A 23441-nucleotide genomic window follows, 5' to 3' on the forward strand; every position below is an offset into this window, starting at 1 on the left:
TCGGGACAGACATATTCCAACCCTTCCAATCGGTGCCCCCTAACTTCCAGCGGAAACCAGGTACCTTTTTCATACCACAAATGTTCTTCAGTGGTGAACCATGGCATCTCAAATTCCAGGGGAGCCCTGTACGATGCCAAAATTCAGTGCCCCACGCCTCTCAACGTCTATTCAACATCATAGTTGCGGTGTCCCCTGTGGGGCCCGCAAGGCTTCACGCCAGTGTGACCAAACCAGTTCTACTCCCCTAAATCCATCTAAATGTTAGGGGGGGGGGATTTGTCCCACTTAAGTTGCACTTTATAGCTCAAGACGGCCCCTCTGGCTGATAATAATATAGTAGCACAGTGGACGCATCACAGAACAACTTGCAAAGCAAAATGACATGTAGTTGGTCCACCACAATTGCAAGATTATTGCATCCTTCAGGAATGGTGTGTCCAGCTCCATCTGAGCCATCATCCAGGCACGCTGTGGAGCTGCATGGATGAGAGATGGGCATCTTCGGCCAGTCAGGGCTGAAGAGCTGGCAAGATCCCCTGTACTGAGCCGGAAAGCAAACTCTTTGGCCTCCGAGATCTCTCCCAACTCTCAGCAGCCCTCACTGTGAGCCATACTAGAGGAATTTTGTCCTGCTTTTGCTGAGCTACAACACAGGAGCGCACCCCCAGGGGGCCATGATGTGGTAACCCTGGCGAAGCATTGCAGAGCAACTGAGAAAGCAGAATGATGTTTGCGTGGACAGTCCATTAGAAAGCTGCACTATTATTGCATCGATAGCACATTGCAGAATACGGCCCCCCTCCAGGCAAAAACATCCGTCTGGCGGGACAGTAGCTTTCATTTCGGAGGTTGTGGTTTTACATCTTCCTATTTATTTATTTATTCAAAATTATTTATTTATTTCATAAAATTAAACGCTGAAGAAGTGAATACCAGAATAGATCAGAACTCACTCCCAAGGTAAGGGGAAGAGACATGGCTAAGATGGCAGGACAGCTTACTCTATGGTGTTAACCCCTTCATGCACTAATTAGACTGAAGCATGTTGGTTATATGAGACTTCTCACACAACCCATGCCCTCCAACTGAAAACCCATTTCCTGGACAATATCAACATTGTGTTTTGTGCCTGTGAACTGCACAGTGCATATTTTTATTCAAAAAGAAAACAGCCCGGTGTTTCAGCTTCTCAGAGTTGTTTTATTCAGTGCGCTGCTACAGCTTGTCACACCCAAATCCTCCAAAGGAATCTGCCAAAGTGCTTTTCCAGGCAAAAGGGGGCAGAGGGAGAGAAACCAAGAACCTCAAATTCACTAGACCAGGGGTGGGGAATTGTGTGGCCCTCTAGATGTTGTTGGATTCCATCACCCCTGACCGTCAGCCATGCTGCCTGAGGCAGAAGGCCATTGGATCTGGCAATATCTGGGAGCCCACAAGATTCCCTGCCCCCGCCCTACACAAACAACCAGGCACTCAGCTGTGAGGCACACCTCTTACCGGAGGGAGGGTCACTCCAGAGGCAGCTGTGGCATGAGGGTGCTGGATCATGCCTTTGTGGGCACATTTGAGGATTAAAGAGGACCCCCTAGGAAGCATGCTTGGAGATCTTCCTTACCACGTGGCTCTCTGGCAAAAACACAACAGTACTAACGGCCATATGGAACCACACCTCAAAGCTGGATCAGACTTCCCAGATCCTGTAGCCTACATCAGGAGGAAGACTGGGGCAGAGGGGCCTAGAGTGGGAGTCAGAGCTGCTCTTAGGGCTGCATGTCTGAAGCATGGGCAGAAATCTTTGGGTGTGAGGTTGCATGGGGCTGTCTCTTTGTGTTTTGGTGATGCCAGGCCACCAGCCAGCCAGAGGCAGGCAACCAACTGGCTTCAGGGGCAAGCTCCTTTGCAAAGCCAGTCTGATTTCACCAAATGCAATGGCAGAGTGACCATTCGGCCCGTGTTCTGCTTCGCTGTGAAATGGCGTGTGTTCCTCAACCCAGAGAACCTCTTGTTCAACGTCAAGCTGGTCTAAGGAAGAAAAGCATAAGAGTCAGTCTTGAATCCCCAAACACATGTGCTGGGAGATGCCTGCACACCGCACACGTAAAGCACATCTCCTCCCACCCACACCCAAAAAGTCCTGGGAACAATGGTTTGTTAAGGGTGCTGGGAATCGTAGCACTGTGAAAGGAAAAGTAAGGTTCTTAGGATGCTTTGGAGGGGGTGGAATGTTGAATACACACAAAGAATTAAAAAGGCGGCCAATCTTGCAAAGGAGTGTTGCCATTTAAACTGCAGGTGTGACGTAGGAACCCGAACAAAGAGAAGGAACCAGCTACCAAGAGTCTGCTTCCGATTGCCCTTGTTCTCCACCTCCCTCTTTCCTAATCAGCCGCAAACAAGAGTTCAGATTTGAAAGCCTTGTTATCACCTCATTCCCTTCAATTAGCCAGCTGCTCTGGCAGATGACATCAGTTCCTTCCCACTCCCAATATTCCTGCTCCTAACCTGGTTAGCCATAGCCCGGAAGCTGAATCTCAGGGGAACGCCTTTGGGCTGGGAAGGGCTCCTGGCCTGTGAAATGCGCTCAAAATGTAAAGATGCCTTCTTTCCAGGGAGCCAAGGGAGAAGGGGGGAATTTGAAATACCTCCCAAACTTCTCACGTCAGAGATGCAGGAGTTGCGTCACCTCCAACTTCCTCAGGGATGAAGCAGCTACGAAAAACGAAGCATCCCACCTGGGCACGGTTTCTGAGAGAGCAACAGCAGAAGACCCAGACTCTGGCAAGATGAGCATTTGCCCAGTGGATTTTGGCCGCTCCATGAGGGCAGACAGGGGATGGCTGCGATGGCCGCCAGCCCCTTCCCACTCCATCTCAGATACAGAACACATTTGCTCTGCCACTCCTTGGCTCTGGCGCCACCTACTGTTGGCCTCCTTGCCTTCCACCCTCCCAGTCCCAATGAGCACCATCCACCCCTGGTCCAGAGGCGCAGAGCAGTAGTTAGGTGATCTTGCGCCCCGGCAGAACCGTCCAGATGGCGCCCCCAGCCACGGACAAGTTAGCTCTTCTTTCTGCCTCTCCTCCACCCCACCCCCCAACCATTCAATTCACCCTGGAAGTACAAGTATCAAAAAGTAAAATGTTAGAGGCTTCCCCCCACCCCATAGCAATATAATTGGATTCAGCTAGCTGGTCAGTCTACTTTCGGTTTCACTCCTGGCTCCTGGCAGATAGCAGAGGAAGCGAACCAATAGTCACGTTCATCTGTACTGGCTCAGTATGCCCTATTCTGACAGATGCTGCCTTTCATATTCACGCCCAAGAGCCTTTCCGCTCCAGAGATCTGGGGCTGAACCCGGGATCTGCACGCCAAGGCTGGAGTAAGAAAGAGCCCTTGCCAGCTGGCCACGTTGGGCGCCTGCCTGGAGAGTGGAAGCTGGGGGTTGGAGGGACATCGTGCTGCTCCTGGCAACCCCCACCCAACCCGACGTCCTCCTCCGCCTGAATCCCGCTTCCCCCGGGACGCACTTCCCGTCCTGGAGCGGCTGGGGGGGGGGGAGCGCTCCCCACCCCCTTTCCAGACTCTCCTCGTTCTTCTTCTTCATGCCTCGGGTGTTTTCCTGAGTGTATCTTCAAAACAACCCTCTGTGAGGGAGGCTAAGCTGACCCAAGGTTGCTAAGCCAAGTTGCCAAGCCCAGCATTTAAGACCACGAACCTTTCCCCTCAGATGAGAAAGCCGGGATGAGTCATGCTAGCAGCCTGTGGCCTTGATGGGCTCTGAGGCAGCCCGGCCCCCTTCTCTGCAAGCAGGCTGCCTCCGGGGAGGACCAGCACTTTTCTGATGGGACAGAAGCGCCCGACTTCCCCCTCCCACTTGCCGCCCGCCCCAGTCTTTCTCCTGCGGCTCAGTTTAGCGGCTCATCCCAGGTGGGAATTCGGGTGACGCTGCTTGCAGAAGGAGAAGTGGCTGGCGCTAGCGGACACTCCCATTGTTCTTCTCAGGTAGGACTTCTGGGATCCAGATGAACGTTTTACCAAAAAGTATGGCTCGACTACTGATTTCCCATTTAAAGGATGGCAAAAAGACCGAAGTTTGGTGGACAGGTGAAAAAAACCACGAATTACATTTATAGTTCTGTGAGATGCAAAGGAAAGCTTGCTTTTTAAACTTGCATTTTACAGCTTGGTGCGGTTAACGGAATGGGGATATTGAGAAAGAAGAGACTTGGAATTAGAAGGTTAGGATTTAAGGTAAGGTTACCAGATTTTTTTTCCAAAGAATCTGTGGACACTTTTTTTCCCCCAAAAGAGAAACAAATGTTATTTTTTAAAAATCATTTTTTTAAAAAAATGAGAAGTAATACCTCCTCTGTCGCGTGGCCTTCCTCTGGGCCCCAGCCTGATCTCTTGGAGTGCTATCTGCCCTGGAGTAGGCTCGGGTCGGGCCTGGGCTCGGCCCCGTGTCCTTGCCCTCCTGGTGCTCTCCTACCTCTCTTCCTCAGCGGCCGCAAGGTCGGGGCTCCCCTCTTTTTTCTCCTTCCTCTTTCTCTTTCTTCCTTCTTCTCCTTTCCTCCGTCTCCCTGGGTTGGCTCCGGGGTTTTTACTGGCCCTGGAGCGCCACTGGGCAATTGTCCACGTGGCCGGGCGCTCACGCTCCCCCCTCGATTTGGGTCCTGGGGGGGGTGTCAGCGGTTCCCCCAGTTGACGCGCCGGGCACCCCTGGTTCTGTGGAATGTAAACACAGGAGCAGTCAATGACAACATTCCTAAAGTGTACATGTTAGAACATGGGGAGGGATGTCAGTCCAACAAGCAGGTAAACTTCCTGGGGACGGACTTCCTCCGCATGTGACCAGAGGTGGGTGTGGCCTCACCTGTGCAGGTAAATGATAAAAGCACAGGGCAGGCAGCCATATCTCTCTCTGCCATCTTCCTTTGATGAGGAAACATCTAAGGATGCTCTCTTGGCTCCCAGCCAAGAGAGGAGATAAGGACTATCTTGCTACAAGATAGATTCTAAATGTATTTTACCTTTTAAGCTGTGTGCCTTCTGGGATCATATTGTGAACAGAACGTGAGTAAACTCTTTTATACTTTTATACAGACTGTGTTGTGCCTTGTATTTTAAGAGGGAACAAAGGGGAAATTACCAGAGTAAATATTATAGAGGTTCTAGCGAACCTGTGCAGACGTTACCGTTGCGAACTAAAAGGGGAATGTTTATAAACTCTGCTGATATTTTGGGAACTTGTTAGCACAAGTTGGCCTTGAAGCTTTTAGCTCTTTTCAGCTTCCCAGGCTCCGACTCACGACGTAAACAACTCTTGGCTGCCTTTGGAAAATGAGGCTTCTCTTAGCTTTCACCGCTCACTGCCCCCCCCACTGCTCCCAGGGCTCCCAGGACGTTTTCCTGCACCCCCTCTGGTGGGTAAAGGGCCCCCAACACTTGGCCTCTTTCCTGGCTCCTTACACAGGCACGTTGCAGCACCCATACAACTGCCAGGCTCACCAGCAGCAACAGTCCCTTCGTCCCCACGTGGGGGCTCCCAGCTCCTCCCAGCTGTGTGTTGGCTCTCAAGAATGTGCCCAGCGCCATCTTGCCTCTCCCCTTCGGATGCAGCCACATCTTGACCCTTGCTTCCCACCCCAGCTTCACAAGCCTCACGGAGTGCCAGCCAAGCAGCCTCAGGCCTTTTAGCATCCAGGACAACTGGCTTCAGATGAGCATTCACATTCTCTGCCAAAAAAGCAAGCACATGCTTCTCTGCTTCACTTAGCTCTGCAGCCATTTCAGCATCTGCTTTCTCAGCTGCCTTCTGTGGGGGCTGGACTACGTCCCACAGCTGTGCCCCGATGAGCCACAGCTCTGCTTGAAAGCTTCACTCCAACCAACTTTGGCTACTCAGCTTCTCACACGGCAGCTTAAGCCCAAAGCCATCTTCTTGGGACTGAGCCATCTCTCCCCCGGGGCTGAGCCTACTCACATAACAACAGCTCCTCCGGCTCCCGGTCCTTGGAGATCCGATTTCTCCCAGCTAGCTCCTCTGCCTTCAAACATTAGGCAGGACTCAAGCTGGCTCCAGCTTCTCCTCTCAGCTGGCTTCCACACACACCGGCACAACTTGGCAACAGCTTCAAAGCTTTGCTGACCTCTCCATAACCTGTGCTTTTTGGATGGAGTCCAGACGCTTCCTCTGCCGCTCTGCTCCCCACTGCGCACCTAGGGATAGCTCTCCGTGGACTCCCTGTAGCAGAGTTTCCGCAGCATAGAAACTGTTGCTGTGCGTGTGTGTAATAAATCAGACACACTCAAGCGTTCTTGCTTATCTCTTTTCAGTCTTTAATCGTGTCGAAACAACTCATATATCACCCGGCGAGAGAGCACTCATCTTGCTGCCTCACCGCAAAAGCGAAAGGAACAAAGACACAGAGAAAAACACTCCCCTCTGTGAAACATAGCCACGCCTCAGAATGTGAGACATCACTCAGAACTGCTTAACCCTGTAAGTTCTGATTCTCTTCACAGAGCGCGTTGCAGTAGTCCAAGCGGGAGATAACTAGAGCATGCACCACTCTGGCAAAAAAGTCCGCGGGCAGGTAGGGTCTTAGCCTGCGTACCAGGTGGAGCTGGTAGACAGCTGCCCTGGACACAGAATTAACCTGTGCCTCCATGGACAGCTGTGAGTCCAAAATGACTCCCAGGCTGCGCACCTGGTCCTGCGCACCTGATCCTCTCAAGAGAGGAGAGTTTCCTGCAGAGTCTGGCCAGCCGCTCATCCCTTCTCCCTGCAATCTCCTTCTCCACCTCTTCCACATGATTCAGCAGACGCTTTTCTTCTTCTTCTTCTTCCAGGAACTGGCGCAGTTGTCTCAACTTCTCCACAATCTTCAGCCTCTCCGTTTCTGAGGAGGTCTGAGTGAGGAAGAGGATCAGCCTTCAAAACATCAGCAAGAGAATTAGGATTTGAATTGAACTGCTTCCACCCTCTCAGCTCACAAGTCCTCAGGCTTCTCTTTGACTGCTTTTCACATAATAAACAACAATGGGAAAGAAACTCCATTTAGCTGCATTCAAAGGTGAACTTACCTAATTCGCAATTCTTGGGAAAATATGGAGACCAAAACAGCATTCTTTTGAAATTCACACCTCTGAATTTCTCAAGGTTGGCCCAGCCAGGTAATGTTCACAAAAAATGTATTTATGAGGGTAAAGCACGTATCAAACTATTTATACGAGAAGGTAGCCACCCTACCATTTGATCCATTTTCAGAATAATAAATAAATAACAAACCGATATGGAAAAACGAGAAATGAGAGAAGTTGAAATGGGCAGATTTCCCCCTCCCTCCTCAGTCCGGACTTGCTTCTTGAAGTGCTTGTTCCCTCCCTAGTAACAAGAGGGACTTTGCTTTCCTTGTCCAGGTCTGCTTGATAGGCCAGAATTCCCCCTCTCTCTTTCCTCCGAATCTCCAGGCGGCGACAAAGAGAGGAGATGTATATTATACTGGCTTCTTAGGTCCAGTGGCCTTGCTATAATAGGAAAGGAATTGACTGGAGGAAAGAAAAGTACAGAGGTTTTCAACCTTTTGGGGTCCACGGCTCCCTGGACCAACTCCCTTCTTTCTGCGGCACCCCTGTGGGTCTCAGGAGACCAGTTAGGTCCCCCCTTGCTTGCCTCCCCTCCCCCTTTCTCCAACAGCCTCCCTTGCGGAGTGCTCTCTCAGCCTCCTCTCCTCTCCCCTCTCCTTAGGAGTCCTCCTCTTGGTCTCTGAGCTGCCCCCGCTGCCCCCCAGGGACCTGGGACTTGCCTGTCCATTCGCAACAGCAAGGGCCCCTCGCCAGTTGGCTTGCTTCCTCTGAGGCCGCCTCAGCTCCTGGCAGCCCACACCCCCTGGCCAGCCCCAGAGGCACCATTCTCTGGGGGAGAACAGCTGGGCAAGCCTTGGGGAGGCAGAGATGGCATCCGAGGAGGGAGGGAAGGAAAGAGGGACAGAGGCCAGTGTCTCCCGCGGCACCCCGACCATCATTCAAGGCACCCCAGCTGCCACAGCACACTGCTTGAAAACCACTGCAGAACTGGGATGGGAAAGGTTTCTAGTCCAACTGACTGGTCTGGAGAAGAGGAAAGGCAGCCATGCTTGCTCCTTTGTCTTCTCCGAGGAGACTTCCAGCCTGACTTCTCATCTTGAGGCCCCAGCGAGAAGTGGGAAGAGGAGCAGGAGGAAGCATCCCCAGAAGAAGTGTGCTCCCCACCAGTAGGTGCTTCCACCCCCCTCTCCTAAATCTGCTTCCAACAGATACTTGGGGGGGGGGCATCCTGCACCATCTGGTCAATTCCTGGTGTTAGGAGAATTAGAAGGTCTAAGATATACCTTTCCTCCTTTGATCTCAATGTAATCAGGCAATCTCTGGGCTTGTCTTTTCTTATCAATCTTCCCAGCCTGAAGGCCGATGTAATTTTAAAGTCTTTTTCTTCAAGTTTCCACTGCACGGAAAATATTTTAGTCAGGAACTCAGCCAATTTATCTTCTTCTACTTCGGGTACGGATCTTATCCTTAAATTGGTCTCCCTATTTTTCAATTCGATCATCGAAAGATAGGTCTGGTGTTCACCTACTTGTTTGTTGAGTGGTCTTACCTCTTTTTCTAATTGTCCAAGTCTTTGACTAGTGTCTTCAACCAATTTCCTATTTTCCCCTGAAGCCTCCTCCAGTTTTGCAATCGATTGAGTGTTCTGTGCCACTTGCCCAGTTATTCTATTTAGACATTCTGTGTTCTGGTCTATTTTCGCAGTTTGCTCATCAGCCTTTTTGTCCAAAGATTCCACTCTCTTGTCCAGAGATTCCAATTTTTCATAGATTTTTTCTAAAATGGAGGAAGCTGATCCTGAGGCCATATCCTCCAGTTGTAAATCCTCTGTCTCTCCTCCCCCTGCCTGTGGCAAGGAGGCAGCTTCTTCCTCAGAGTGCGAAAGAGGCACAGACGATCTACGTTGCTGTAGAGTTGAGGCTAGAGTTGTTTGTCTCGTTCTTGGTCTTTGTTCTTTTTCCTTGGTCTCCTTTTTCTTTGCGCCACTCATTCCAAACTTATCTAGTAGTCAAGGTCAAGCTGAGTTGTTCCCATGAGAAAGGGACGGCCCAGGTGCAGCACTCAGCCAGCAGGCCAAGAAATAGAAAGTAAAACAATATCACTGTTGTTAAGTCCAAAAACCTCTAGGGGGAGCCTAAAATGTCTTTCAGGAAGGATTACCCCAAAATAAAGATTAAAATCCCCAAAACCTTCAAATGTTAAGTTTTTAGCAGAGTTGGTATTATAAAACACAATGTCTCAAAACAGTGCTTGCTGGTACTTCAGTTGGTGTTATAAAGTAACTAAGTCCAGACCTCTCAAATTTTCCCAGTTTATGTATCAAAATACTTGGGTCTGCAAACTGATTGCTACTGTTGCCAGGCAGTTCCAGCCCTGGTTTCCTTCTTTAAATTATAACTTCAGCAGAAGAAAGTTTCAAAGTTTCAAAGTCCATGCTAACACATCAATCCAATGCTTAAACTCCTTTTCTGTCTTTAAAGACAGTTCAGTAAATGCTCAGATCCAGTCCGTAAAAGATTTACTTACAGCCTCCACTCCTCCAGCTCTTTGCGTTCAAGTTCAGTGGCAGCGGAAGACGGACTTCCTTTTTCTTTTCGTCCTCCGCTTTCCGCCAAATTCAGTTACTTTGGTCTCAAATTGGTCTCCAATTGATTAGAAGTCTCTGTTACTCACGGGTTGCTGTATTTTAAGTGCCAAATCCAGGAAGAAAGGTCGGCGCTCACCGGCAACGGCTTCGCGGCTTCTCTCCGCCGATTGCGGAACGATCCTCAGCGCCGCTGCCTCCTCCACGATCCGGAGCCCCTTACGGGGTCCCTTCAACGTTTCGGGGGCAGCTTCTGGCGCCCGCCGGGTCCCAAGGCTGCAGGCTTCTGCCACCTGCAGTTTTCCGATGTGGGTCTCCGCTTCGCCGTAGCGGACGACCCGTTCTCGGACGGAGCTCCCTTCCCGGTTAGGAAAGGGCAGCCATTACCCTTCGCGCCGCCTCCGGAAGTGAATTTTGGGCCTACATTACAAAAATTCACTGGACATTCTGGACAAAAGAATCGAATTTTATAAGGATATTCCTAGACAGCTTTTGGACTTGAGATCAGAATATTTGGAACTAGCAAAGCTATTGAGGAGTAACTCAATTATCTTTAGGTGGGAATTCCCTCAAGGATTATCGTTTACTTTTAGAGGGAGGAAGATTAAAATCAGAACATTGGAAGATAGAGACAAATTTCTGAACCAATACAGAGAAGACCTTCATAAAGGACTTGGATCACTGCCGGAGCCTGGAGCACCAAGGGAACCGGCACCCTTGGATGACAAAGTACCACCCCCTGAAAAATAACCAGATTTCTACAGGATGTCTCTGCAACCTCTGAGCTGGAACATAAATGGCTGCAACATCCCCGAAAAAAGGAAGAAAATCTTTCATATATTAAAAAAGGAACAATTGGACATTATTTGCCTGCAAGAAACACATGTGACTAGGCTCCATAGAAAAGTTTTGGTAAATAAAAGACTCGGCCAGGAATTTATATCTTCAGACAGAGTAAAGAAGAGAGGGGTGGTGATATATGCAAAGGAGAGCCTTTCACCCAAATTATTATTCAAAGATGAACATGGCAGAATTTTGGCAATTGAAATACAGCATCAAGGAGAAAAAATTATGTTATTAGGAATTTATGCACCAAATGAAGGGAAATCGGAATTTTATAAGAAGTTGCACGAGAGCATGCTGGAGTATCTGGACTTTGACAACATCATCATGATGGGAGATATGAACGGGATTGTATCAACTAATATGGATAAGTCGCAAAGTCAAAAGGTTACCAAAGATGGCAGACTACCAAAGACCTTTTTTGAAATGACAGACAACATGGACTGGATTGACATTTGGAGAATGAGAAACCCCTTGGGAAAGGAAGGAACATTCTTCTCTGAAGCCCATCTGACTTGGACAAGAATCGATCAAATATGGATTACTAGAGGTCTGGCACCTAAGGTCAGAAAAGTGGAAATCTGCCCAAAGACCTGCTCCGACCATAACGCTTTGAAAATGGATTTGACATTGTTACCAACCGGCTCCTTTCAATGGAAGATGAATGACAACTTATTCAGAGATCAGGAGATTATCAAAAAGGCCCAAAAAGTTTTGAAAGACTATTTTGAAATAAATTTGAACACAACGGTGGAAAAAAGAATAATTTGGGACGCAAGTAAAGCTGTGATGAGAGGGTTCTTAATACAACAGAATGCTATTAAGAAAAGGAAACAAAATGAAAAGAAAGATAAGATTTTGGAGAAAATAAAAGAATTAGAGAAGAAGCTAAGAGTAAATCCGAAGTCACAGCCGATTTTGAGAGAAATTAAACTTTATCAGGCACAATATTCTAAACTGATAAATCAGGAAATAGAATGGAAGATTAAGTCAATGAAACAAAAAACGTTTGAATCGGCAAACAAATGTGGGAAACTGCTGGCTTGGCAGTTGAAGAAGAGACAAAAGTTGAATATAGTAACAAATTTGGAAATTGAAGGAAGAAATATTCAGAACCCTGTGGAAATCAGGAAATCTTTCCAGAAATATTTCAAGAAACTATATACTCAAGGGCCGCAAAATGAGGTTGAGATTGAACAATTTTTGAAAAAAAACAGTCTTAAAAAATTTACACAAGAAAACAGACTACTCCTGAATAGTCAAATAACACGACAAGAAATTGAATATGCCATTCAGAACATGAAGCTGGGCAAATCTCCAGGACCAGATGGCTTGACCTCCAAGTATTATAAGACAATGAGTGACTATTTGATTCAACCTTTGATGGAGGTCAGCAATGAAATTCTGGAGGGAAAGAAGGCGCCGGAATCGTGGAAGGAAGCTTTTATCACGTTGATACCAAAATCAGAAACTGAAAAGACACAACTGAAGAACTACCGCCCCATCTCCCTTTTAAATGTGGATTACAAAATATTTGCTGATGTTTTAGCAGGCAGACTCAAAAGAGTTTTGAATGAAGTAATTCACAAGGACCAGGCCGGCTTTCTCCCAGGTAGACACATGTTTGCAAACACAAGGAACATTATTGATATCTTGGAACTTTTGCAAACAAATATAAACACTAGAGCAGTTTTGATCTTTATAGACGCGGAGAAGGCCTTTGACAACATCTCTTGGAAATTTATGAAGGGAAACTTAAAAGAAATGGGAGCGGGGCGGGGTTTTCAAAATGGGATTGACGCAATATATTCAGAACAAAAAGCCAAATTGATAGTTAACAATGTGGTAACGGAAGAATTTAAAATTGAAAAAGGAACACGACAAGGCTGCCCGATTTCCCCTTTGTTATTTATTTCAGTTCTGGAGGTGCTCCTGAACTTGATTAGAGGTGACCGGCTGGTGCAGGGGATTCAGGTCGGAGCGAAACAATACAAACTTAAAGCTTTTGCAGATGACCTAGTTTTGACATTGCAGGAGCCAGAATCTAGTACAAAAAGAGTATTACAACTGATACATGATTTTGGACAGGTCGCAGGATTTAAGTTAAATAAACAAAAAACGAAGGTGTTGGGGAAAAATATGACAGATACAGAGTCAGAACGGTTTCAGAGAGAAACAGAATTATCATTGGTGAAAAAGGTAAAGTACCTAGGGGTTAATATAACAGCTAAAAATCTGAGTCTATTTAAGGATAATTATGAAAAATGTTGGTCTGAAATTAAGAGAGACTTGGAAAGTTGGGCAAAACTGAAGCTTTCTTTGTTAGGCCGAATTGCTGCAATTAAGATGAATGTGCTGCCAAAGATGTTGTTCTTGTTTCAAACATTGCAAATTGTGGATAAAACGGAGTGTTTCTGGAAGTGGCAGAGAGATATTTCCAAATTTGTCTGGCAGGGCAAAAAGCCCAGAATCAAGTTTAAGATATTAACAGATGCAAAGGAAAGAGGGGGCTTTGCCCTGCCAGACTTAAGGTTGTACTATGAAGCCGCAGCTTTCTGCTGGCTAAAAGATTGGCTACTTCTCGAAGACACTGATGTGTTAGATTTGGAAGGTTATAACAATGCTTTTGGTTGGCATGCATATTTGTGGTATGACAAAGCTAAGATCAACAAGGCCTTTAAGAACCATATTGTCAGAAAAGCAGTGTTTAATGTCTGGACAAAATACAAAGACTTATTGGAAAATAAAACTCCAAGGTGGCTTTCACCCTTGGAAGCTAAGGCTTGGAAAAGACCCAATATGGATGCCTACTGGCCAAAATATTGGGAACTGTTAGAAAAAGACGGAGATAACTGGAAATTGCAGAGTATGGAGAAAATGAAGGATAAAGTGCGAGACTGGTTACACTACGCTCAGATTAAGGAAATTTTTAAAAGTGACAATAAGCTAGGATTCCAGGTGGAGAAATCGAAGTTAGAAACAGAACTGTTAGAACCTAAGACTAAGGTACTTTCAAGAATGTATAACTTGCTGTTGAAATGGAATACACAAGATGAAATGGTTAAGTCGGCTATGATAAAATGGGCACAGGATATTGGGCATAACATTATGTTTGAGGACTGGGAGAGGTTGTGGACCACTGGGTTGAATTTTACTGCATGTAATGCTTTGAAAGAAAATGTAATGAAAATGATATACAGATGGTACATGACCCCAGTTAAACTTGCCAAAATATACCATTCGTCTGACAACAAATGCTGGAAATGTAAAGAAAATGAAGGAACATTCTTTCACCTCTGGTGGACCTGCCCTAAAGTGAAGGCCTTCTGGGAAATGATATATAATGAGCTGAAAAAAGTATTTAAGTATACCTTTACCAAGAAACCAGAGGCCTTTCTTCTGGGCATTGCCGACCAGAAGGTGTTAAAGAAAGATAGAACATTTTTTATGTATGCAACAACAGCAGCAAGGATACTACTTGCTAAGAACTGGAAAACCCAAGATCTACCCACACTGGAAGATTGGCAGATGCAACTGATGGACTATATGCAACTGGCGGAGATGACTGGCAGAATCCGAGACCTGGGAGAAGAAAGGATTGAAGAAGATTGGAAGAAATTCAAGATTTATTTACAGAAATATTGTGATTTAGTGGAATGTTAAGAAGGATGCTTGGTTATAAACAATTGGCCATCACTAAAATAGATCAGGAATTGGTGATAAGAGAGATTAAGAGAAACAAATTTGCAGGAGAATTATTCTATTGTATTTAAGTAAGTGGTTACAGATTTGGAAATAAGATGATAACTTGCTGGACAAAAATTTATTAATGATGTAAGTGGGAGCGGGAGACGTGAGGAAGTTCAAGGATATCATGAAATTTTGTCAAAACATGTTTATTATTACTGTATTCTTTTATTCAAAAACTCTAATAAATATTTATTAAAAAAAAAGAAGGTCTAAGATATAAACACATACACAAATACCATAAGTAGTTCCCATCACAAAAGAATATGCAGGTAAACCCATGAACAGCCAGGTAAACCCTGTCAGCATCGCCCTTGAGCCAGTGCCACCAACTGGACTCATACACTCTGCTCCAAAACAGCTCTGCTTCTGGGCACCACAAATCAGTCCAGCATGCAGCCTCCGTTCCGCCGTCCAGCAATCAGCAGCAGAAACCTCTGGCAACTTGGACGACTGGGACGACTGGTATGACTGGAACAACGTCAGGTCAGACGACTGGAACAACGACTGGGCCCATAACCGATGTCAGCATCACCCTTGAGCCAGTGCCACCAACTGGACTCATACACTTCAGCCCCGACTGGGCTAGGCGAGCTAGGTAGCACTTCCAGAGACCACCTTCTGGACAGGAACAGGTCAAAGTGCTGTGGACTCACAGCTTAAAGTTGTGAGCACCGGATTCACTCCCACAAGTAGACAGTCGTTACACAGCAGAGTATAGCAGAGTCTAGCAGAGTATATAAACGACTCGGAGAGCAGCTCTGTAGAATATCTTCTTTATTCTATCTACAACTACTATACACTATATACAGAGCTTAATGAGGTCTAAGCATAAATGAATGCTACACTACACTGAGTGTCTACAGCTGCTCTCAGCAGCAACCTTATCTCTACACACGATCTCTAACACTCAGTCTCTCTCTCTCCGACACACTGACTGACTGACTTGGTGTTGGAGTAGAATAAGTAGAGAGCAGAACACTGCTCCTCCTCTCTGGAGAATCAGCAGAGATCTCAGGAGATTCTTGGATATGGGAGGGGTGAAATCTCTTCATCCTCCCCCATTTCATCTGACCATTTCAAGAATCTTTTACATAACTGCAATTTACACACACACTCCAAATGTTGTTCTCTGCTTACAACCTTGCTTTACATATGCAGGTATCTCTCTCCCCCTTTATCTAAGACACGTTAACACATCATTAAACAATCACTGTAACCACTCTGTGTCCATTAGGAAAGAGTTAAAACATAAACCTCAACCTGTAACTCACAAAATACACACTGTGAATACACAAATGAATAAGCAGCTTCTAGAAAAATCTTCATACACATTTCTTCCTCTCAGATACAAAATGACATTGCTCATTGGGCAGATTTGAACAAACCACTTTCAATACTCAAACACACGCTTTCCTTTAAATATCAGGTAAGGAAATAAATGCAGCGTTTTGTGCTACTACTATCAGCACACTTCATGCTTGGATTAAAAACCTCACCAGAGTTGCTCGTGACCGCAGCCTTAGTGAACTCTTCAGAAAACCTTTTCGGTGGTACACCCTTGGTTGTTCTCTCGGAGAATGGGGAGCTAAAGTATATGAAGCTGGTAAGTCTGAGTCAGCGTCAGACTCTTCTGAGGCTTTTGGGCTCTGATAATCTGTGCCACCATCCGAATTTACATTGGCATCAGGATTATCAATCACATCAGAACTTGCCTCCCTCTTAACTGTTTTTGCCCCTTTTGCACCATCATCACAAATGGGATGGCACTGAAAAACACCAACTCTGTCCCATTTTGGATTGTCCTCAATACTCCTGGTCAGCCTTATGGTTTTCGTGTCTGTGATCAGAACACGATAAGACCCTTTCTCATAACCTAGGAAAACACCATGTTCTCCATGCTTGCTCAGTTTGTCACCCTGCGAGGTGTGCACCCAAACCTCCGACCCAAAAATTTTAAAGTGCTTCACACGTGGCTTTCTTCCGTGAAGCATCTCGTATGGGGTGCAATTTACTGCGGACTGGTACCTCCTGTTATACACGTGACAGAAAAACGAAAGAGCTTCGGCCCAAAAGGGATTGGGCAGCCCCGAATCATGTAACAGTGTTCTGATTCCTTGCTGCAGGGTCTGGGTTACTCTCTCACATAAACCATTCTGCCAGGGTGATCTGGGCGTGGCCGTCCTATGCTCAATGCCCTGTTCAGAAAGAAAATTCTCAAACTCTTCTGAAGAAAACTCTCCACCCCGTCTGTGAAAATACAACGTACATTCTCATTATGTACATTTCTGAGCCATTTACAAAACTGGCGAAACTTGGTAAAGGCTTCAGACTTTTTCTGCAGCATATAGACCCATACATACCTCGAATAGGAATCTATCAAAACCATGAAAAACCTTGAATTGCCTCTAGAGAGCGCTAGAGGCCCCACTAAGTCTGCATGAATGACTTCGTAAGGTTTCTTGGCTTCTCTCCTAGACTCTGTACCTTTGGGAGCTTGCCTTGCCTTACTCTCAGCACAAGAAACACATTTCATGTGGTAGGGACATTCTTTCAACTTCATACCTTGAACCATATCAGGCATTTTTGCCACAGCCTGGAAATTCAAATGACCATAAACACGGTGGTAATAATGGATACATTGGTCATGCAACTTCTCGTTCTTATCAACAGACAAATTGCAACACTCTTTCTCAGTTGCTTCTGCAGTACCTGTACCTGAAACAAAAGGCAATTGGTACAAACCATTAACACACTTTGCATACAGAATGAGCTTGCCATCTCTAAGAATTTCACAGCGAGATTTAGCAAACACCACCTTAAACCCCTGACGATCAAGCTGGGAAACACTCAACAAATTGTCCTGAATATCAGGCGCATACAGGACATTCTTTATTGTTGCATTCAGGCTCTTTAAGAACACAGTTCCCTGAGCCAAACCTGTGACAATAGTCCCATCTGCTTGATTAATTGCTTTCTCTTGCTTCTCAAGCTGAACAAAGAGATCCTTATCATTGGTCATGTGATTGGTACAGCCAGAGTCGATCACGAAGAAACTCCGCTCACGTTGATTGGAACAGCGAGAGATCAAAGCCTTTGAAGTAGCAGGTGCTTGGGGATTTCGTCCTCCTCCCCCTCTGCCTCTGAAGCTTCCCTTCTTCTTTGAAGATTTCTTGCAGTGGAAACTCAAATGGCCTTGTGCTCCACACGAAAAGCACCGCTTCAATTTCAAAGCTTTAACAGCAGCAGTTTCACTTTCACTTTCCCCTGCTGAAGACTCAGGCACATTTTTAACAGCACCATTCTCCCAGCTTTCTCTAACAGCCTGTCTGCGATCCCACTCATTCAGGAGCACGCTAGACACATAATCTTCTGTTAGCCAGTCTGAAGGCATCGTAGAAATCTGGGCAGCTACTCCATCATAAGAATCATCTAGGCTATTGATCATTAGCATTGCAAACACAGCCTCTGAAATAGCCAGGTCTCGCTGAACAAGGTCCTGTCTGAGACGCTTTAACTGAGATAGATGGCTAGGCAAATCACCACCTTTCTCCAACTGCAGCCTGCACAGCTTCTTGAAGAAAATCACACTGGAACCAGCATTTTGCCTCAAATGCATATCTCTCAACTTATGCCAAACAGCTCGTGCAGTCTAAGTGACCCTCTAAGTTCACCAGCAAGTGGTCTGAAACACTCAAAACAATTGTCCCTCGGGCTTTCATGTCTGCAGCATGCCACTCAGGCCATTCATCATCATCCTTATCGGGAGGGTCATCTTCTATAGTGTGAAATAGCTTTTCCCTCTGTAAAAGCGCTTTCATATTGACCTGCCAAACAGCATAGGTCTCAGGCGTGAGGAGAGGAAAGGACAGAGCCATCTGGCCAGAATGTGCACAGGCCATGTGTCAGGGGCTCAGGAGCAGAGGCACAGGAGAGGGAGGAAATGGAGAGCGAGGGGGAGGAATCCGAGGGGAGCGTAGGCGATGACAGTGGTCCGAGGAATTCCCTGAGTCTCTCCAGCGAATTGGAAGATTCACAGAAGGGGGCGCCCATGGCCAGGGCAAGGGGGGTGCCTAGGGGGACACCCCAGGAAGAAGGGGCCAGAGGGGATTCAGAGAGCAGCAGTTGGAAATCAGGACCAGCTTCCCCTCCAGAGCGCAGTGGGGGGGAGGAGTCCCAGGTATCGGGATCAGGCTGCTCACCACCAGCGAGAGGAGATGAGTCAGGATTGACCACGCCTCCATCGGAGAGCACGGAAACGGTCGAGAGGAAGGTTGGAGGCTGGTCGCGCGCGCCAAGTTCAAATGTACAGGCGAGCGGCACAGCAGGTAGCCCGGATAGGGAGCCAGGTCCTAAAGCCCACCGGAAGGAGGGACAAGAGTCAGGGGGGTCAGCGTCAGAAGAGTCCAGAAAGGAGGAGACCCCGGGGGGCAGAAGGACCCAGAGGAGGAAAGAACAACGGAAGAGGTGGAGTAAGGCTAGAGTCTTAAACTGGTGTACAGGGGGCGGAGACTCAGACGGAGCTTCGCCGGTCTAGGTTCTAGACGTAGAGCTGCACGCTGCGGCTTGTAAATGGAAACTGAACTTCAATAAAGACTTTTGTACATTACCACCGGCTGGCGTTGGTCCTCTGTGAGCTGGGACCTAGAGGCAGCTCTGACACCATGTCTGCTATTACTTAGAGCAAGACACTTCCCTCGTGCAACACAGATAAAGCCTTGACTCCTTCAGCCACTCTCTCTCCCACTCAGAGCGCAATTAACAGGCAAACAGGGATGCTATCTTCTTTCTTTGGCAGTCAGCAACATACCTCCATAAATCAAGCAGCAGCAACAGCAACAGCGGCAGCTTGAACACTCTGCTCCAAAACAGCTCTGCTTCTGGGCACCACAAATCAGTCCAGCATGCAGCCTCCGTTCCGCCGTCCAGCAATCAGCAGCAGAAACCTCTGGCAACTTGGACGACTGGGACGACTGGTATGACTGGAACAACGTCAGGTCAGACGACTGGAACAACGACTGGGCCCATAACCGATGTCAGCATCACCCTTGAGCCAGTGCCACCAACTGGACTCATACACTTCAGCCCCGACTGGGCTAGGCGAGCTAGGTAGCACTTCCAGAGACCACCTTCTGGACAGGAACAGGTCAAAGTGCTGTGGACTCACAGCTTAAAGTTGTGAGCACCGGATTCACTCCCACAAGTAGACAGTCGTTACACAGCAGAGTATAGCAGAGTCTAGCAGAGTATATAAACGACTCGGAGAGCAGCTCTGTAGAATATCTTCTTTATTCTATCTACAACTACTATACAACTACTATACAACTATATAGAGAGCTTAATGAGGTCTAAGCATAAATGAATGCTACACTACACTGAGTGTCTACAGCTGCTCTTAGCAGCAACCTTATCTCTACAGACGATCTCTAACACTCAGTCTCTCTCTCTCCGACACACTGACTGACTGACTTGGTGCTGGAGTAGAATAAGTAGAGAGTAGAACACGCCTCCTCCTCTCTGGAGAATCAGCAGAGATCTCAGGAGATTCTTGGATATGGGAGGGGTGAAATCTCAAACCCATCAACAGATTTCCTGCCAGGGTGGGCAATTTCAAATGTCTATATAAGGACTTGGTTCGGGGTCTCCTGCGTGGGGGGGGGGGAGCACCCTGTGGCAACAGGTAATAAAGATCTGGCTTACTAGCTGCTTTGCTTCTCAATATTCTCTGATTGGCCTCTGTTATTTTCTCCTACCGATAGAGAAGCTACCAAAGGACTCTATATGGGCTCTGAGGTACCCCAGAAGGGAAAAGGTGCCGTTTTTTCCTTATAACACTGGCCCCCAGTCCCCACCCCCTTGCAGCTGACCCCTTGCTGCTCTCTGCTTGGCAGGGTATTGAGGAGGCATCCTGCTAGCCAAAGGAGACATGTGCAATTCACATTTGTAGTGTTCTAAATATGTACAAAGCAACCTTGCTGGTGGATGTGGATGAGGTTAACCCTTTCTCCCCCTGCCATGGTCCCAACCCAAATCTTTGAAGCTGCTGTATTTCAAGGGAAGATCCCTTGGCCCCCCTGGCAGAGAGAAAGACTTTGACTCCCTCCTCCCAGCCATCCCAGCAGCCCTCAGGCTTCCCCTTGGCTGCTTCTAAGGTAATAAACATCCACCAAATAATACCATGCCTACTCTGGATCTGAGAATTAAGAAGATCACCTGCCAAGAAGAATACACAGCTATTTCTCCCCCTCAAGGTACCTTGTATTCCTCGACAGCCTCTTCCAGAGGAATCACCTCGTGGTCTTGGTGCTTCATGGATCTGCCCAAACCACACAGATCCTCCTTGCAAAAGAGTTTCAGGGGCTCCTGGTGCTTCTCACAGACTCCTCCTTTCCCTCTGGAAGACTGAGAGTCTTGGCTACTTTGACAAAGGTAGCCAATTGCTGATTGTGGACGAGGCTCCTTCTCTGGACTCCAACTCGGCCTTGAGGACAGGAAGCCAGCCTCCTTTTTGCCCCGCTGCACTGGATCAGGCCGGACCAGCAGAAGTTGTGCCCACACTCTGGGATGGCCCCTGTGTCGTAAGAGAGTCAGGGTCAGAGAGGGGAATGAAGGAGAAGGACCCTACCAGTATCAAATAGATCATATTCTGCCTTCACACCCTACAAGAAGGTCAACGGTGCCTTGGGGAATGGATCCTTTTTCGCTGTATCAAATTGTATCCTTTTTGCTGTATCCTTCTCATTGACTTTAAGAATGGATCTGAATGTACTTTTCAACTCAAATGTATTTTCCCTCAAAATGCTGTGCTTTTCTAAATGTATCCGCATGGGTTTTTGTATTTCCCCCCAAGCTCATTGCCTAGAGAATGTTCCTTAAATGGAGACTTCTGGGTTAGCGCCATCGGTAATGGCGGATTCCCTCTGATCCAGAGGGACCCGCTCAGTGGAAATCGGGTCTGTACTGCCACGGCGAAGGTGGAGACCCCCCCAAAATCACAGGCGGGTAAAGCCTGTGAGCGTGGGACTCAGCGGGCACCCTTAGCGCCCCCCCAACTCACAGGGAAACCCGACTACGGGCTCCGGAGCGAAGCGGGGCGAGTGGCGCGGTGCTGTGAGCCAACTGCTACTTCCACCGAGTGAAGCTGCATAGCCGTTACCGGAGAGCGCTGACTTTTTCGTGGGACAATTCGACTTTTAAAGCAACTACCCGTGAGTAGGATAAATTGGATAAAGGGAAGAAGAAGAAAAAAGAATTAATTTGACACCGAAGCGGGGAGGCATAAAGAGGAAGTCCGCCTTCCGCTTTTGTAAATAGACTAAAGCAAAGAGGCTGTAAGCTAAAGCCTTGGAAAGTTGATCGGAAAGGACTAAAACCCCAACATCAAAATAAGTGAATCCCCCCTTGGTTGCAGGAGAAGAGGGGGGAGAGGCTTGGACTATATATGCCTGCAAGAGAGAGGGAAGGAAATAAAAATCTACCGTTCAAAACCTGGGAACGGGCTGCCAACGGACAATAAGACTGCCTTATTGTGAAATGCACTGCTTGTAAATAGAGTACTTTTTGACAGCTAGCTCTGCAAGAGAGATACATTGTTTTTGGTTGTCTCCTCCTGATCTTGAAAGAAGGGGAAGTAACTGAAAAGTAACTGAAAATTGAAACTGACTTTCATTTTTTTTTCCTGCTTGACATGGGGGTTTAAAAGGTGCTACTTTGTAATACAACAAGTACAGACTGTTACTGTGCCCCCCTAGAGGAAGTTTCTGAAATTGTTACAACAATTGGGCCAGGGGAATTTTCCACTTCAAAACAAACTGTGGCCGTGGGATTGACCTTGGGCATTCAGTTGAAGTGTTATGGCAGATGGAAAAGAAAAAGTAGACTCGCTCCAAGACAAAACAACGAGGTCTGGGAAATCTTGGCAGCGAAGAGCATCAACATATGGCCCTTCTGCCTCATCTGCGGCTGCATCTACACAATCTAAGTCAAAAGGTATGTCATCAGAAGAAGCTTTAGCACTTGCATTAGGTAAGATAAATGAATCATTGGAAAAGCTAAGTAAACAAGTGGTTGCAGCATCAACTAAAATTGACCAAAATACTATAAGCATTAATAATTTGGGACAAAAGGTGAATACTAATACAGAAACTATTGAGAAATTGTTACAGGAATCTACTCTGACTCGACAGACCACTGAAGAAGCTAAGGAAAAAGCAGTTGCCGTAGAGGAGAAGATACCAGGCTTACAGAGACTTACAGAGGCAACTTGAGGATCACAGGTCGACGCTTTCTATGATTGAACTTAAGGAGAAACAAACGAACTTGAGGATCAGAGCTGTGCCTGAATTAGAGAAGGACAGTTTGATAGACTTTCTCACGCAGGAATTTGCAGACTTCTGGGATTTGGACTTGGAGAAAGAAGAATTTAAGATTGTGAGTGCTTTTAGACTTGGAAGAGGGGGGGAGAAGAACAGGGTGAGAGACTGTTTGATTACCCTCCGAACAAAAGAGGAGAGAGACAAAATTTTGGGACTTCCGGGGTGGCGCCTTCGGCAATGGCTGCCTCCCTCTGAACTGGAGGGACCAGCTCCGCGCGAAACGGGTCGTATCCGCTACGGCAAAGCGGGGACCCTCTCAAAAATCACAGGCGGATGAAGCCTGTGACCATGGGACTCGGCAGGCACCTTTAGCGCCCCCCCAACCCGCTAAGGAACCCACCAATGGGCTCCGAAGTGAAGAGGGGGAAGCGGCGCGGTGCTGAGAGTCACCGGCTATTTCCGTGGAGCGAAGCCGCATAGCTGTTGCCGGAGAGCGCTGCCTTTTTCCTGGAACAATTGGGACTTTAAAACAACAACCCGTGAGTAGTACGGAAATTGGATTCTTTAAATATCTCTAAATTTGGCACTGATCGGGGAAGGTCCAAACAGGAAGTCTGCCTCCCCTTTCTGTAAATACTCTAAAGCAAAGAACCTCCAACTAAGGTTGTGGAGAGCTTTATCTTTTGTAAAAGATTTTAATTCTACTGATTGAGATTACAAGAAAATTTATTTGGAAGCAGGGGAACCTGTGGGAGAAGAACTAAATTTAAAAATTGATGTGCCACCCCCCCCCCCCGGACCCGGGAGTGGGCTGTGAGAGCCGGCGGATGAGCAATTGAACAATTTGACAGCTGTCAAGT

Source organism: Podarcis melisellensis (genome assembly GCF_964234715.1).
Source record: "Podarcis melisellensis genome assembly, chromosome: W".
Lineage (NCBI taxonomy): Eukaryota > Metazoa > Chordata > Lepidosauria > Squamata > Lacertidae > Podarcis > Podarcis melisellensis.